Source organism: Populus alba, chromosome 19, assembly GCF_005239225.2.
Source record: "Populus alba chromosome 19, ASM523922v2, whole genome shotgun sequence".
Taxonomy (NCBI): domain Eukaryota; kingdom Viridiplantae; phylum Streptophyta; class Magnoliopsida; order Malpighiales; family Salicaceae; genus Populus; species Populus alba.
The window spans coordinates 6,641,608-6,649,324 of record NC_133302.1 but is presented as its reverse complement, the minus strand read 5'-3'; the positions used below and the strand labels follow the sequence as shown (position 1 = coordinate 6,649,324).

General features: G+C 32.3%; 1 pseudogene; it reads left to right on the top strand.

The window, feature by feature from the left end:
• Positions 1 to 1,198: 1,198 nt before the first annotated feature.
• LOC118050591 (patatin-like protein 2) lies at positions 1,199 to 4,128 on the top strand (annotated as a pseudogene).
• Positions 4,129 to 7,717: the final 3,589 nt, after the last annotated feature.

The window sequence follows — 7,717 nt, the reverse complement described above, 5'->3', positions numbered from 1 at the left end:
GGTGGGTTACCGGGGTATAATTATTTTCAGTGGTGTCTGTTGGTACGTGAGATGACAATTTTCACATAGGCACATTAATGGGCCTAGGGCAACATTGGTTTAGTGCATTGCATTATTTTGTCTTGTCTAATTACAGCAAAAATAAAAATAAAAATAAAAATAATTTCCCTTTCCCTTTGAGGGGTTTTTGTTCTTTTCTTGTATTTTTGTAGTCAACAATCCCAAATCTGATGTCAAATCTGTTGATTTTTGTGTATTTTTCTTTATTTATTAGGGTTTTTTATTTCTCTTTGAAAGGGTTCATAGTTTAAGGATATTTTGGATATAAAATAAGATTTTTCTAACGAATTATCATTGTGATTTCATTATACCTCGAGGGTTACTGTAATTTTCCCCTTACAATAACTTACACTAACTTCTTTTATATATAAACATGCACATATATTGTTGTTAATAATTTTTTAATTTCTTTCAGTACATTATTAATTAAGCATAATTATGGAATATATTTCTTAATATATAATTGAGTAATTATATATCATATTGATTTATCAATTTACATGTAATCAATTTTTTTTTAAAAAATTTCTACATACGTCGGGTATACTAATAATTAGCATTAGAAATACTCTGATGATTAATTAGTAAAAATACTTGCATTATTTATTGTAAAATCCAAAAAAAGTGAAATTTATGAGATTACTATATAAAAGATAAAAGTGACAATATATCACAATTTAGTTTGAAAAAGAAATTCAACAATTTTTTAGTTAAACTATTTTTAATAAAATTTTACTATATGCATTCGGTAATCTAGTTTATTCGGATTTAATAAAATGATTAATTTGGTATGATATGTATTGATTTTTTTTGGTTCTAAAATTTAAAATCAATACCAAACCAAATTAAAATTAAAAAAATAACAAAAATTATATAATTAATGTATGAAACTAATATTAATCTATAGTTAATTTATATAGATATTCCAAATAATCCAAATTGTTTTGCTCATGCGCAATGCAACTTAGCCAATAACATGTTGATTACTCTTATCCACACAGAAACAACCCACCTTATCTCGTCATTAGGTTGGAGCTGGGCCCAAAGGCAATCAAGAGCACAGCGACTTTAAGGATAACCCTTTTTTTATTTATTTTTTCTCGTTCACATTGATGAATCATCACCCAAAATTGTGCTATAAAAAGGGAGCCTTCGGTCCTAGTTCGAGAGTGGTAGTTGAGCAAACACAGTCACAAGCTAGCAGAAAGGTTCTAATACTTTGGCTTTCACAAAATGGGTGGGCCCTTAATCACCATCATGCCAAAGCTAGCATTTGCATTGATTCCTACAACATGATCTTCTGTTGCTTATCAGTCTCATGATTTAAGTTGCATACAATCACCAGTACTATTTGCTTACACATTTTGTTCTTGTTATGATCCTTGTTAAATTTTCAGGGAATGGAAGTTCTAGTGAACCAGAGAGTCAGGGAGACTTCATCACAATCCTTAGTATTGATGGCGGAGGAGTGAGAGGCATCATTCCTAGTGAAGTCCTAAGTGTTCTTGAAGCGAAGCTCCAGGTTATTTTACTCTCTCAACATGCTTGCTCATATTTTCCTTCATCAATCTTGTACACGAGAACTGCATGTAGTCAGCCTCGTTTCATTATTGTTCTTCACGTAGAAACTGGATGTGGACAACAAGGATGCAAGGATTGTAGATTATTTTGACTTCATTGCTGGGACAAGCACAGGAGGCCTTATGACAGCTATGCTTACAGCCCCAAATGATGAAAAACGACCTCTGTTTGCTGCAAAAGATATTGCTAAGTTTTATCAAGACAAAAGTCCATATATCTTTCTCAAAACACCTGAAACAAACCAACCTCCGTCTACTGAAGAGGATTCCAGAATCTCTGATCCTGTTGAAGCGACGGAAGAACCTTTGACAACGTAGGTAAAACAAATCCAATAATGGATTGAACTTGTTTTGTAATTCAAACCATGTTCTCCGAACAAATCTCTTCCTTTTCTGCTGAATGGTTAACAACATTTGCATAAATAAATATAGCTGACAGGATCTGTCTTTTGAACAGGCCCGCCGAAGTCATTAATACTCCAGCTACATTTTTGCGGGGTATTATTGATATTATCGTAGAGCTCAGTCCTGAGGCGAAGGATTATGTAGAACCTCTTAATACATATTTACTACAACCAAAATATGACGGCAAGAATCTGCAAGATACGATTAAGGGACTTTTGGGAGAGAAACTAGCTCTCAGTGAGACTCTAACGAGTGTGATCATCCCCGCCTTCGACATCAAGCATTTTGGGCCTACCATCTTTTCTACCTTAAAGGTCATTGTTCTTCTTGATTTTCTAATATTTTCCTATATATATACTTGTATATTCCAACATTTATTACTGTTAACTGATGTTGTAATGTATCGACCTCATCTTGATTTTATTTTTATCAAATACCAGAGATTTATTAATCAACTATTATAGTCATTAAAAATATGGCTTAACAATTAGAATAGTACAAAAAACTCAGAAGAGTCGGAAAACTTGTGAACCAAACTAAATTCACAATCAAAATCAAACAGGATAAAAGAGATTATAAACAAACAACTAAGTCAACTTCTCTAAAAACTTTTTGTTTGGCCAAATAATCTGCAGCATGATTATTCTTTCTATGAACATGATCAAAACATATAGAAAAAAAGTCTATTATATGCATTGAAAATATTATTGAATTCAATTTGCATGCACTAAGTCCGCATAACATTTTTTCCTTTAATGATATTCACCTGTGTATGAACAAATTAATTGTAGGCCAAGCGTGACAGGTCAATGGATGCTCCACTGGCAGACGTTTGTAGGGCCACCTCTGCAGCACCGTATTACTTCCCCCTTATCATTTTAAAACCAGCAAGCCTTCAACCTAGTTTGATGGCGGTGTTGCAGCCAATAATCCTGTAAGTTTCTGTTTATTGTGATATAATAACATTTATACTAGGAAAATGATAAGTTAGCATCGCTAGGAAAAAGAATGCACTATCATTTGTAGAAATTATACTGCTATTTGGCAATCAAGTCACACCTTTTTGTAGTTCTATAACGCATCTATAGTCTTTGTTTTAATTAATGCCTTATCTCTCTTGTCATAATCTTATCAGTCTTTCCTAGCTGTGTGTGAGGCGATGAAAGAAAAGAAGGCAGATTTTCACAAATTTGTTGTTCTCTCCCTTGGAACTGGAGCACCAGATGCAAGTGGCAGGCTAGAGGTTAGAGACGGCAAATGGGGAATTGTTGATTGGCTTTGGCAGGATGACAATTCCAACCCGTTGCTGGATATCCTGACGACTGCACCAGATGAAATGACTGAGATGTACATGTCTACCGTCTTTCAATACAGTGGATTAGAACACAACTATACTCGGATCCAGGTAAACCACCTGAAAGTATAAAAAGTAGGAATTTTCGACAACGAGATAGCTATTTATTTGGTCGTGGTGAAGTTGGGGAAGCTGGCATTTCATTGTTAATGATGCGTTGCCATTTCATACTACAATCAGGTTGAGCTAAAACCCAGTGAAGGCTTGATGGACAATACAAGCAAAGAAAATCTGGAGAGACTCAAGAAGATCGGTCAGGATTTAGCAGAACAAAATGATGCCAAACTTGAAGCGTAAGAACTAGATTTATGAATATCTTGGCTTTTCAATTAGCACCGAAGCAAGCTAACTTCTTGTTGATCTTAATTATTGCAACCTCGCTTTGATGTTATGCAGTCTTGCAAGCCGATTGGTCGAGATACGGAAAGCTCGCTTAACCTCCATATCTGCTTGACAATTCATAAAGTAAAACGTTGCTGATGTCCAAGGCAACGTTGTCCAAGATATGGTTACCTGCCCATATGATTAGTACTGTTTTCAAATTTGCCCGTGACTTTAGTGCTGGAGTTAGCACTTGTTAAAGTCAGGCTTCGTTCTGAGATGTGTTGAGTTGATAATTATGTACCTCTATCATAAATAATGAGGAAACAATGTACTCTTCTTAAGCTTCTTCCAGAAGCAAGAGAATATCTTCTTTATTTATGTTATGCGTGTAATTTGTTGTATTAATATGCATCATGTGGAGTGGCTTGATTAATCTCTCTATTATTCTTAATGAGTGGTCTTTGCTTCCACTTTCCCCAATTGATCTTTTTATTCTTAATCCATCGAAATATATTTTTCAAAAACTGTAAATGTTTGTAGTGTTTAGTTCAAAATAATTGGAAGCTTTACTTATTAGTTATTCAACATTTTTTTATTTACATATATAGGACAATATACAATAGTTAATGTAGAAATTACAACACAAGATTTAACCTTACACATGGTAAATATAATTACTATAATATATACCCTATTAGTCAGAACTTTCCATAATACGCCTCCTCAAACTAAGGGTGAGGGTTCAACTTGAAGCTTGAACCGATGATGAGAAAAAAAAAAAGCAATGTGAGTGGCTTTGTAAAAACATTTGCAAATTGATCATTGAACGAAATAAAATGAATATGAATATCTTTCTTTGCAACTCTATTATGTACAAAGTAAAAATCAACCTTCACATGTTTAGTATGAGCATGAAAAATATAATTTGTGGACAATTAAGTGGCATTTAAATTATCACACCAAATGATAGGCACAAAAGTAGGAGTAATTTGCAGATTTATCAATAAATACTTAAGCAATAAGACTTTAAAAGTCTCGTTAGCTAAAGCCTTATACTTAGTCTTAATAAAAGATTGAGCAACTATGCATCGTTTGCTAAATTTTCAAAAGACGAACAAGAGGGTTGTTGAGGTGCAAAAAAGGCCGATAAAGGCTAGGTTGGTGTTAGCAACAATGAAATAGTAGCTGAGACACTCATAGGTTAAAGGGAACTCTTATGAAGAAACTCATAAGTAAAAAAATGACTATGAAGATCTACATATGAAAGAGGGTCAATGTTAGTGAAGAGACTAGTCATCAGGTCTTTGAATTCACCTTAAAGTCTAAAAAACACATATAAATTGAAATTCTCATGCAAAATAGGTCTGTTACTAATTTCATCAAACAAAGCCTTTGTTTTTTATAGATAGATGGTGACATAATCATCACCCTGACAAAGATCTTGAAAAGCACCATGAAGTTTAATAATGCAAGAATTGGACAAAGAAGCAAGCATTTGTTCAAGAGCGTGTCAAACATAGTGCAGAGTTTTAAAATCAGCAACAAGATGAAACACATTCGTTAAAAAAAGAAAGAAATGAGTGCACTCATAATAAGTTGATAATGTTGTTTCCAATAAAAGAAGAAGAGATTAACCTGAATAGAGGAGTCATTGGCAAAAACTATATGAGAGGAATGACACGGAAAATAGCCATCAATAAAATGAAAAACACCTAGTCCAAGAAGATATGACTTCATCTGCATTCATCAAGAGAGATAATTTGTGTTTATGAGCTTCAAGGAGATAACTTGTTGAGTGTTGGAGAGAGGAACAACTTTGCCAATGGAAGAATCAATGACAACAACAATAATGGCAGTTGAAGGAGAAAAAGAATCATCGTTCAGTACAAAGGAGGAGAGTGAAGACAGCACCAATGTAGAAGCTAGCTATGTGTTAGGAAGAAATTAGAACTGGATTTGCAGTAGTAAAAGGGGCGACATGACTTATTGTGATTGAGTCCATTAAAGAGAAAGAAAAGAGATAATTTTAATGTACTTATTAGTTAAGAATAATAGAATGTTTAACTTATTAATTAGTCGACCTTTAATTTTAATGAGAGATAATTTTAGAAGGAAATTCTATACTTTTAAAATAAAAGGTATAAGAAGGATGTATTTCTTGAGATATATTTATTATTTTGTGTCACTAAAATATCATTAATTTAAAAAAGTCTTAATTCCAAACTTGTCCAATTAAGAAAATTTCAGTTTTTCCCCTTATTTTCCCACTGCAATTCCTTCAGTACATACCAACAAAATGTTTTCGTAGGTGTTTATCGAGGAATATAGCAATGAAAAAAAGTTCATCGGTAAAAATTCACTGCAATCTACTAATAAAAAATTCCTTTGATCTTTTTCATTTGTATTTGCTAAATTTTTGGTAGTGATTCTACCAAATAGGGTCACACCATAAATCTTAATTCAAAAATTTTATTACTAAATATTTTCATCCTACAAATATTCTAATCAAAACTCTCTATTATAACTCTTATAGGTTTGTTTATATACTAGTAAAAAAGTCCTAAATAAAGTTGAAAATAATAATAATAGAGTTTTAAACTAAATAGAAAAAACCCTAAATCAACTAAAAAAATATAGTAAATCCCAATTGTAACTTATTGGCATTATTTGAAGATCTTTTTGAACTTTCATTGTAACTTTAAAGGAAACAAGTCTCTAGAATCTTCAAAAAAAAATTTAGCTCGATCCAACAGTTAAAGTAAAATATTATACCCATTAATATTAAATTATGCGTTAGAGAAAAATGTTATACACCATATAGTTTGACTTTCTTTTTTAAAAAAATGTTGAAGTTATAGTTTTACTTTTTTAGAAATGCTTGGATTTTTATCTAATAATTGATGAAGTATTTTTACATTTTTATATATAGATTGTAAATTTAAACTCTATTTATGGAAAATTAGAAAAAAATATAGTTTGATTTTCAAATTTATTTGTTTTAAAACTTGTCGCACGTGTGCGGCGGCGCGGCGATCGTCCACCCTCAAAGAAAAATCATCGGAATATTTATTCCTGGAAAATAGGGAGAGACAAGGAATTCTTGTCTCTACATGTGAAAATATGGACTGGGAGTCGCCACCTAGTATTCTGGTTACTAGGAACCTTAACTGGTCTTTAGAGATCGGGTACGGAGACTGGTTGCGTAAAGGGAAGGTATTAGCACCCCAACTACGCCCTACCTAAGGTAGGCTGCATTGTTTGTCTAATAAAATCTAAGTCATGTTGTGGTTCCTATTGTCCAAAAATATGCATTACATGTATATGTCATACCCCGGGTTCTATTGTCCAAAAAAAAAAAAAAAAGAATTAAATATCTGGAATACGCATTACGTGTAATGTCATTTTACCCCAGGTTTTATTGTCCAAAAAAAAAGAATTAAATATCCGGAATATGTATTACGTGTAAAGTCATACCCCGGATACTAAGAGACAAACAAAAATAAAATTTTTGTTGTTTTTGAAATATTGGCCAATATTCTCTTGACTTTAATAAACTGGTTATTAAAGCCAAAATGCATGCTAAAACATTTTTTTGGTGTATGAAAATAACAATATGAATTTTTAGCTTTTGAGACACTTGGCCGTATGCACAAAAACATTTTTTTCTCTTTTTTTATTTTTTTGTATTTTTTGTGGAAGTTTTGACGAAAAACCGGGTATTTAAAAAATCAGATTTTTGTATTATTTAACAACATAAAAAAAAAAAATACCACCAAATATTAAATCAAAATGACATAAAAATTAGGCAGAAAAATTTATAAAATGCTTGAAAAAATGTTTTTGATTTTTTTTTTTTGAAATGAGCCGGGTCAGGCCCAAATACATGGGTTGGGCCGAACCTGGCCCAAATGCATGGGCTGGTTACTGTGCACATAGTAACCGGGTTACTGTGTGCACAGTAACCAGAGAATTAATTAGCGTGTATTATAGTAAC